This window comes from Phascolarctos cinereus, unplaced genomic scaffold (assembly GCF_003287225.1).
Source record: "Phascolarctos cinereus isolate Bilbo 61053 unplaced genomic scaffold, phaCin_HiC Scaffold_726;HRSCAF=1367, whole genome shotgun sequence".
Lineage (NCBI taxonomy): Eukaryota > Metazoa > Chordata > Mammalia > Diprotodontia > Phascolarctidae > Phascolarctos > Phascolarctos cinereus.
The window spans coordinates 392,376,732-392,386,303 of NW_027556098.1; the positions used below are offsets into that span (position 1 = coordinate 392,376,732).

The window sequence follows — 9,572 nt, forward strand, 5'->3', positions numbered from 1 at the left end:
TTTAAGGTCTGGGGAAATTAAATCTTTTTCCCAAGGCCCACAGATATTAGCATAGCCAGGGTCTGAACCTCGGTCCTGAAGCTGACTCCACAGTTATCTCTTTCCACTGTGCTTGCCGGTCTCCACTGGGCTCCTCTCCAGGCTGCACTGCTGATTCTCCTGAACTTCCTCTACAATGCCCTATGTCTCCAATGTCCTCATGCTGGGACCTTCAGCCACTCCCACCCCCACCCCATTTCCAGCTTCCTCTTATGTACTGTTTCCCCCAATTTGAATGTAAGCAACTGAACACAGTCGGCATTTCATCAAGGCTTGTTGACTCGACTTGATTTCCAAGGTCTTCTCCATAATACCATGAGGTTTTGTTTGACAGCCTGAGCTTATGATGCCACCCCAGAAGGAAAGGTTGGTGTTCTCCTGGATAATTCAGAGTGATTCAGTAAATCTCCAGGCTGTGCCCACAGTGTGCTAGGGCACTGGGGGGGGGGGTCAGAAGGGGAAGGGTATAAGGTGCAAAAAAATGTGTAAAGGAAAGTTTCCAGTTCAGCTGACCCAGAGGTCACTGGGGTCCCAGGCACCTCTTATGCTTGTGGTCTGATGTTCATACAATGTAGCTTGACTTCATTTTCATCTCTCTGAGTGGGGCTGTGGAAATAGCTGTGAATATGGATTTGAATATGCTCATCTTACTGATGAGCAAATGAAGGGAGTGTGTGTGTGTGTGTGTGTGTGTGTGTGTGTGTGTGTGCATGTGTGTGAGAAGAGAGAGAGAGAGAGAGAGAGAGAGAGAGAGAGAGAGAGAGAACGAGAGAGAGATGGAGAGAGGCAGAAAGAGAGAGACACACAGAGAGAAAGAGAAATGAGGAGAGAGACAGAGACAGAGAGGGAAAAGTTAAATGACTTACCCAGGATCAGTCATTTTTCAGTCATGTCTGACTCTTCATGACCCTATCTGGGATTTTCTTGGCAAAGATACTTGAGTGGTTTGCCATTTCTTTCTCTAGCTCATTTTACAGGTGAGGAAACTGAGGCAAACAGAGTTAAGTGACTTGACAGGGTCACACAGCTAATTAAAAAAAAAAGTCTTAGGCAGGATTTGAACTCAAGTGCTCCTGACTCCAGGTTCAGGATCTAGCTGCACTATGCTGCCTAGCTGTGTTCAGATCAATTTACAACCTGTGTGACCTTGAATGAGGTACTTTAGTGGGGAAAAGGCAGGAGGATGGGCTCAGATCTAAAAACTTCACACGTGGAAGGGACCTCTGAGGTCTTCCAGCCCACGCCCTGCCTGCACCAACTTCCCCTTTACAAAATTCCGCACAGCTGTTCATCCAGCCTTAGTGAGAAAGCCTTCCATGTGCAATGTGAGCAACGGCACTGCCTTCTGAGGCAGCTGGCCCCACGGTGCGTCAGCTCTCATCATCAGGACGATGTTCCTTTCTCTTCATGCCTTGCTCCCTTCGCCCCCAATTCCATTTTCTAGGGTGGGGGTTCTGAGCCTTCCTTTGCCATCACTCTGGTGAATCGTGCTCAGGATCATGTTTTTCAATGCATAAAATAAAATCCAGAGGGTTACAGTGGAAGCCAGTTATCATAAAAGACAGTTATCAAAATAGTTAAAAAGTCAAGGTCGCTGACCCCAGGATAAGAAGTCTAGGGCTGACAAGATTGGATCCAAGCCGTCACCCCCCAGGACAGACAGGAGTCTCCGTTCCTCCAGGCAAACACCTCAGATACTTCAGCTCTCCCCGCCAGACATCCCTCCAACATCCTCCCAAATCACCTCCGTTTTGCCCTGACTATCTCTGGTATGTACATGGATCTCCCTGGAGAGAAGAGACTGGGTTTTTGCCTTTCTTTGTATCCCTAGCACTTAGCATGCAGTTCCTGGCACACAGTAGGAGCTTCATAAATGCTTGTTTTCTTGTGGTTTTTTTTTTGGTCTCCTCCATTAGAATATGAGCTCCTCAAGAGTAGGGGCTAGGTTTTTGTTCATTTGTTTGGCCTTTCTTTGTATTTCCAGCACTCAGTACAACGCCTAGAACATAGTAGGTGCTTTGTTGTTGTTCAGCAGTGGAGTCTAACTCTGCATTTTCCTGCCAAAGATAGTGGAGCTCTTTTCCAGTGTGTTCCCATTTTTTACAGATGAGGAAACTGAGGCAAATAAGGGTTGAGTGACAGTTCATATCTGAGGCGGGATTTGAACTCAGGTCCTCCTGTCTCCAGGCCTATGCTGGATCCATTGCACCATCTTAACACATGTTTAATTTCTTGTTTCCTTCTCCTTCTCCCCTGTTAGAATGCAAGCTTCTCAAGAACAGGGGTCGGGCTTTTTGTTGGCTGGTTTGTTTTGTCTTGCTTTGGATTTCCAGCACTCAGCACACAGTAGGTGCATACTAAATGCTTGTTGACTGATTTGACTTGACCATCTTGACTGGGCTCCTCTGGACGTCCTCCAGCTGGGCTGTCGGTGGCTACCTGTCCCTGCCTGTCCCTTCACAATGCTTTGGGCATGTTAAGAGCCCAGAATCAGAATCAGAAAGCTGTGGCTGGCCAGGAGTCAAAAACAATTCACATTTCAGTAGCATGTTAGGGTTGGGCTTATAAAGCATTCAACTCCCCAGTATCCTTTGAGGCAAGGCAGTGGCAATGTGTCTGTTCCCATTTGACAGATGAGACAACTGAGGCTCAAATGATTAAAGGCCCCCCTATCAGGGCCACACAACTGGTACCAAAGCAGGGATTTCAAACTGAGGCCCAATCTCCAGCTTCTCCCACCACACCGGGCTTCCTTTCACATCCCCAGGTAGATACCTACGCAGGTGATGGTTTCCGTGGTAACATCAAGCTTCAAAAGATGGCAGCTTGCTAATGAAAATCCCCTCCACATTTTCATTAAAGTGGATTAGTTGTTGAAGTGCCTGCCTCCCTGGAGGAGCATTATATGAGGTCTTTCTTTTTTGGACAGTCTGTCTCCTAGTCTGAATTGTGCCTCATCATTCTGTTAAGAGAGAAATCTATTCTTATGAGAGGACACTGGGCTTGGGGCTAAGAAGAACTGGCTTCAGGGCAGTTAGGTGGCACTGTGGCGCTGGGAGTCAGGAGGACCTGAGTTCAAATCCAGCCTCAGACACTTACTGGCTGTGTGACCCTGGGCAAGTCACTTAACCCCAATTGTGAAAGAAAGAAAGAAAGAAAGAAAGAAAGAAAGAAAGAAAGAAAGAAAGAAAGAAAGAAAGAAAGAAAGAAAGAAAGAAAGAAAGAAAGAAAGAAAGAAAGAAAGAAAGAAAGAAAGAAAGAAAGAAACTGGGTTCAAATCTCACCTTATTAGTTGTATGACCTTGGGCAAGTCATGAACATCTCAGGCTTCTAGGCAGCTCTCTAAGACTCTATCTTATGATGAAGGTACCAATGAGCATCAGTGGAGGAATTTCCCCAAGGGAAAGAAATCCTAGGTGTAGACCCTGTCCCCATTTAGTATTTTTTTGTTGGTGTCCGTGTAACCCCACTGGAAGGGGAACTTCTCAAGGCCAGGCGCTGTTCCATGTTAGCCTTAGCATCCAGCACTGGGCACAGGGCTGGTCCCCCAGGACAGAGGGACCCTCTACCATGAACAATGAATCTTTCCATGGGCTCAAATGTGTAGGTGCTTAATTGTTTAAAATAATTTTTATTGATATTTTCTGTTTCTTACATCGGTAGGTGCTTAATTAGATACTTGTTGAATTAAACAGAAATGGAAGAGGCAGAGGAAGGCCTGGGAAAGAATCTTAAGAGATTCAGAGTGTGAGGACGTGAGTTCAAACCTCATTTCTGCTTCTCACACCCTGTCCAGTCGTGGGTGAGGCCTCCTCTTCTGAAGGCCCCCAAATCTTCACCCAGAGACTGAGCCGACTGAGCTCAGTCTCTGATTAGACTGATTAGATGGTCCCTAAATCTCTTCTGGGCAGTTAGGTGGTGCCATAGTGCACAGAGCGCTGGGCCTGGAATCAGGAAGACCTGAGTTCAAATACAGCCTTCGGAGCTTACTAGCTGTGTGACCCTGGGCAAGTCACTTCACCCTGCTTGCCTCAGTTTCCTCATCTATAAAATGAGCTGGAGAAGGAAACAGTAAATCACTCCAGTATCTTTGCCAAGAAAACCCCAAATGGGGCCACAGAGAGTCAGACATGAAGAAACAACAGAATCTCTTCTAGCTCTAGAAAGCTTGACTTTCTCCTGCAGGCCTTCACCTGGGGCTCCGTGTTCTCTGGCAGATGGAGCTTTCCAACATTCTTGCCTGGAGAGGCTCGGAGGAGGGCATTAGCTGCCTCCTCCTTGGCCCAGGGCCAGGCTCCCCAGGGACACCGACTCCTTGGTGGCTCTGAGCCAGGTTCCCTGCAGGGAAAAGGCTTGAAAAGGTAAAAATGCCTGATCTTGGTGCAGCCTCCTCCAAACTAATCTCATGTCTCCGATACCCCCAACTGTGTAAACAGGAGTCTGTAAAGAGAGACTGGAGTTTTGTGATAAGCGGTAATCTCACCTGGCTCAGATTTTCTTAGGTTGTTTCTGCCCAGATCCCTCCCCTTTGCCCGTATTCCATTTGGGTCTTTTATCACAGAGCTCAATTCAATTGGGTTAATTCAACAACCATGGTTTCTTTTTCTTTTTAATTTGTAGTGATTTCTTTGGTTCTCACATCACCTTCATTTTGGGATGTTTCCTTCCCATCTTCCTACCCAGAGAGTTGTTCCTTATAACAAGTCAAGGAAGGGAAAGGAATAAACGTTTCTATAGCGCCTACTACATGCCAGGCACTATACTAAGTGCTTTGCAAATATTATCTCATTTGGTTGATTAGATAACAAAGAATAAGAAAGACGGAGAAGGGCAAAGCAGTTCAGAAAACCCAGCCAACTGGGTCTGACGATGTACGCAATGTTCCATATCCATAGGCCCCCACTTTTGCCAAGAAGGGAGGGAGGTACAATTTCTTTTCTCTCCTTGCAATCATACTGCTTGAATTTCTTTTTTCCTCTCTTTTTTAAGTCTTTGTTATAGGCTAGGAAGGGAGGAGTGATGTATTTGGAAATGAAAATGTAAAAACAAAAGCTATTAAAAATAGTAATAACTATATACCCTAACACATATCTTTCAAAAATTGTCCACGTGCCAATCACGTGTAGCGCCAAAGGATCTTGGTGGTCATCAGATCAGACCCCTGCATTTTTTTCAGATGAGGAAACTGAGTCTGGAGACATGAAAGCATCATAAGTTTGTAGCTTTCGAGCCAGAAATGACCTCAGGGACAGGCTAATTCAACTCCTTTATTTTACTGGGGTGGAAAAAAGGGACCAGGGTGGTTAAATGTTTTGGCTGAAGTGATGCCTGCAGTGAGTAAGCAGCACAGCTGGGCTGGAAGTGGAAATGAAATCCCTTCTACTGGCTTTGGTTCTCTGTCTTACTATGCTGACTCCCATCATGCTCTGTGTTCATGGCTTATCTCTTCCCCTACCTAAAGGGTAGGGATGCTAGGATATGTAGAAATAGAAAAGGTCCCAAAGCCCAACCTTCTCATTCTACAGATGAGGAAACTGAGGCCAATACAGGTCACAGGACCAGGCTGAGCTTATGCCGGTAGTCCATGACGGAGATGAGGTCATGGCCTCTTACTCCAAATCTGACCTTCTTTCTCCTGGTGCTTTTCATCCTTCTCTCCCTAGAGATTAGGGAGGGCCTAGAGTCCCTCGCAGGGAGGCTGCTTAGCCTCCCATATACCCAGATGATTGTGTGGGATTTAGTGCTGGAAAAAACCTTGGCAATCATCTAATGATCCAAACACCTCTTTTTACAGAGGAAAAAAGAGGCAGGTGACCTGGCCAGGGTCACACAACAGGTAAGTAGAGACCGTATTCAATGACTCTGAGCATCGGTTCATTCCACATGCTTTCTCTGGTAGCAAGACCTTAATTGTTGGTGGCAGAATTGTTGTGGAATTGGGCTGCCTTTGAAGAGCATTTTAATGTGGTTATTTTAAAAGAAGCCTTGAGGGGTGGAGGATATGCTTCTTAGTAATGATAATAGCTCTTTAAAAGTTGCACCAAACGCCTTGTTTCAGAATGGCTGCATCTCCACACAGCCTGGAGGTCAGGACTCCTCTGTCCTTTCCCAGACCACCTCTAAGTTTCCTCATCTGTAACCCAAAGATAATTTCCCTCGCCCTTCAGGGTGAGGCATAATGAAGAACATTTGCAGCACATTCTGAGAACTCAGTCATGAAGCTGCCAGGAACCCTGCTACTCCTTGCACCCTAATGATTTAAACCCCAGACCTGCTGCGCTCCCAGACGGGCTAGCGCTGGAGTGATCTCACCAGACCCTTGGCATCTCTGTCACCGGGGCTAGAGGAAGAGGCACAAGACACTTAGGGACGGAGGGTGGGAAACTCAGGAAGGCCTTGCTAGCTGAAAGGCCTGCCCACCATCCTGGCTGAGGAGGGAGGGGCTGACCTGGCAAGGAGAAGGCAAATTATAGGCACAGTGCATGTTAGTGTAGGCCGGAGGGGAGAGATCATTGAGTTCAAAAATGTCAGAGCTGGGAGGGCCCTTAGAACATAGAATATCAGAGCTGGGAGAGGCCTTAGAACAGAGAACGTCAGGGCTAGGAGGGGCCTTAGCACACAGAATGTCAGGGCTGGGAAGGCCTTTAGAACAAAGAGTGTCAGAGCTGGGAGAGGCCTTGGAGTGGAGAATGTCAGGGCTGGGAGGGCCCTTAGAACACAGAATGTCAGAGCTGGGAGAGGCCTTAGAACATAGACTATCAGAGCTGGGAGGGGCCTTAGAACAGAGAATGTCAGGGCTGGGAGGGCCCTTAGAACACAGAATGTCAGAGCTGGGAGAGGCCTTAGAACAGAATGTCAGGGCTGGGAGAGGCCTTAGAACAGAGAATGTCAGGGCTGGGAGGGATCTTAGAACAGAGAATGTCAGGGCTGGGAGGGATCTTAGAACAGAGAATGTCAGGGCTGGGAGGGCCCTTAGCACCAGGATGTCAGAGCTGGGAGGACCCTTAGAACACAGAATGTCAGAGCTGGGAGAGGCCTTAGAACAGAGAATGTCAGGGCTGGGAGGGCCCTTAGCACACAGGATGTCAGAGCTGGGAGGGCCCTTCAAAATTACTGAATTAACTTTACAGAGGAAAAACCTGAGGTGGGCCCCAGATGTCCAGAAACAAAGGGAAGGTGTCCTCATGTGGTTTCACACTAGATGACTCACCACAAAAACTTTAAGGGGAAGGGGGAGAAGGGGGGAAGGGAGGAGATGAGAAACTGAGCATATTTCACATGGGCCTCATTGAAAATGCGTGACTGAGCTTTAAAACAGAGCCGTTCTCAGAGTCACCTTGGCCATCTCTCCCCCCAACCCCCAGTAGACTGTATGCTCCTTGAGGTTAAAAAGCAGTTTGTTTTTCTCTTTCCATTGCCAGTCCCCAGCACAGTAGCTGGCGCACAGTAGGCATTGAATAATACAGAAAGTTCAGAGAATGAAATGATCGCCAAATAATCCCAGCAGCCCTTTCTCAGAGAGCGAAGACCAGGAAATGACGGGGGTGCCTCTCAACGAAGAAATGACTGAGCAAACTCTGGCATATGGAGGTCACAGAATATTCACCGCTCAGTAAAAAAATGGCCAACAGGAGGAATTCAGAGGAATGTGGGAAGGTTTGTGTGGACTGATACAGAATGAAACAAGCAGAAGTGAGGAAGCTGTGTTCACCATGAGTGCAAAAATAGGAAGGAAAGGAGAGCAGATAATTAAGCATAACTCCTTCCTCCTGGCAGAAAAGCTGAGGCCTTTACTAGGGCAGAATAGCCTACCCACTGTCAGACCTATTACTGTTTGTGCTTAATTGTGTTTATTTGATCCAGGGGGACATGGAAGGGGGTGGGGGGAGAAGGTTCCCAGAAACACCTGTGATAGAAAGCCAGAAGGCTTCGCCAAAGCATATTTTTAAAAATAACAATACATTGCCTTCTCTTGATAAGAAATCGGTCAAAATTGGACTCGGGCTAGTAGAGTTCTCATGGTTCTGTGTTTCCCTGACATTGTGATGAGTCACATGTTAGCTGTGGCCAGGTGTTGAGGGCTCTGAAAAGGAAACCTGCCACACAGCGGTGGGAACCAACCAGATCTGGGGGAGGCCCAGGGTGTGAGCAGCCGACGGTGACCCGCTTCCCTACACGTGCCTGGAGGTGTCCTGTCTCGCCTGGCCACCCCCCTGATCCTTCACTTGTTTTTCTAATAAGGATCTCAAAGTCTGCTGCCATCTCACCTCAATCAACAAGCATTTATTAAATGTACCTATTTATTTATGTGTTGTTTTACCCATTAGAATAGGAGCTCCTTTGGGGCAGGCAGGGACAGGTAGCTAGATAGTACAGTGGATAGAGCACCCAGCCTGCAGTCAGGAAGATTCCTCTTTCTGTCTTCAAATCCAGCCTCAGACACTGCCTAGCTATGTGACCCTGGGCAGGTCACTTCACCCTGCTTGCCTCAGTTTCCTCATCTGTAAAATGAGCTGGAGACGGAAATGGCAAACCACTCCCGTGTCATTATCAAGAAAATCCCAAAGGGGATCACGGAGAGTTTGGACACCACCGAAAAATGATCAAAATAAACAACAAGGTGGGTCTGGGAGATTATAGCAGGGGATAAATAGGTCAGCCTTTCTAACGAAAGGTAGCATGAAGGGGCAGCTAGGTGGTGCAGTGGATAGAGCTCCAGCCTTGAAGTCAGGAGGACCTGAGTTCAAAACTGGTCTCAGACATACAACACAAGACACTTACTAGCTGTGTGACCCTGGGCAAGTCACTTAACCCTGTTTGCCTAGCAAAAAACAAAAAAGGCAGCATGAGGTGGCGGCCAAAGGCCTGAATTAGGAGTCCAAGGCTGTATAAACAGCTGTATAATCTCAAACAAGTCACTTCTCTGTAATAGGTGAAAATTTGGCTAAATGGGGTACAATGGAAAGAATCCTACATCTAGACTCAAAGGATCTGGGTTCGAATCTCCCTTCTGCCATTTACTACCTATATGTTCTCAGACAAATCACATACCCTCTCTGGGCCTAGGGTTTTCACATCTGTAAAATGAGGACGTTGAACTGGGCATCTTGAGAAGCCTTTCATATCTAAATCTTTGATCCAATGATCTCTCTGAAAACCTTGTCTGGAGGAGATGGAACTCCTCCAGCAGTCTGGCCCTGTCATCCACTCATGTGGTAACATTGAACAAACAATTTCAACCTTCTGTGACTCAGTTTCTTCATTTGTCATAGAGTGACGATCATTGCTGCCCTGTCGACCTCCCAGATTGTTGCAAAATGCTCAGGGATGTCGAGAGGCAAGTGGGGTAGTTGAATAGCAGCAACAACATTATTATGATTAATTAATAGTATCTGGGTGGTACAGTGGATAGAGCACTAGACGCAGAGTCAGGAAGACCTGAGTTTGAATTCTGCCTCAGATACTTCCTAGCTGGGTGACTCAGGACTTCTCTCAGTGAGGACCCATTGAAATCATATTTACAAAGCACTTTA

At 47.0% G+C, this 9,572-nt stretch overlaps 1 long non-coding RNA gene across 1 annotated transcript; it reads left to right on the forward strand.

Annotated features, from left to right (window-relative positions):
- Nucleotides 1–299: 299 nt before the first annotated feature.
- On the forward strand, nt 300–9,278 carry LOC144454501 (uncharacterized). Its single transcript, XR_013482937.1, has 2 exons — nt 300–405; nt 7,461–9,278. It is a non-coding gene; the product is annotated as an uncharacterized LOC144454501 (long non-coding RNA).
- Nucleotides 9,279–9,572: the final 294 nt, after the last annotated feature.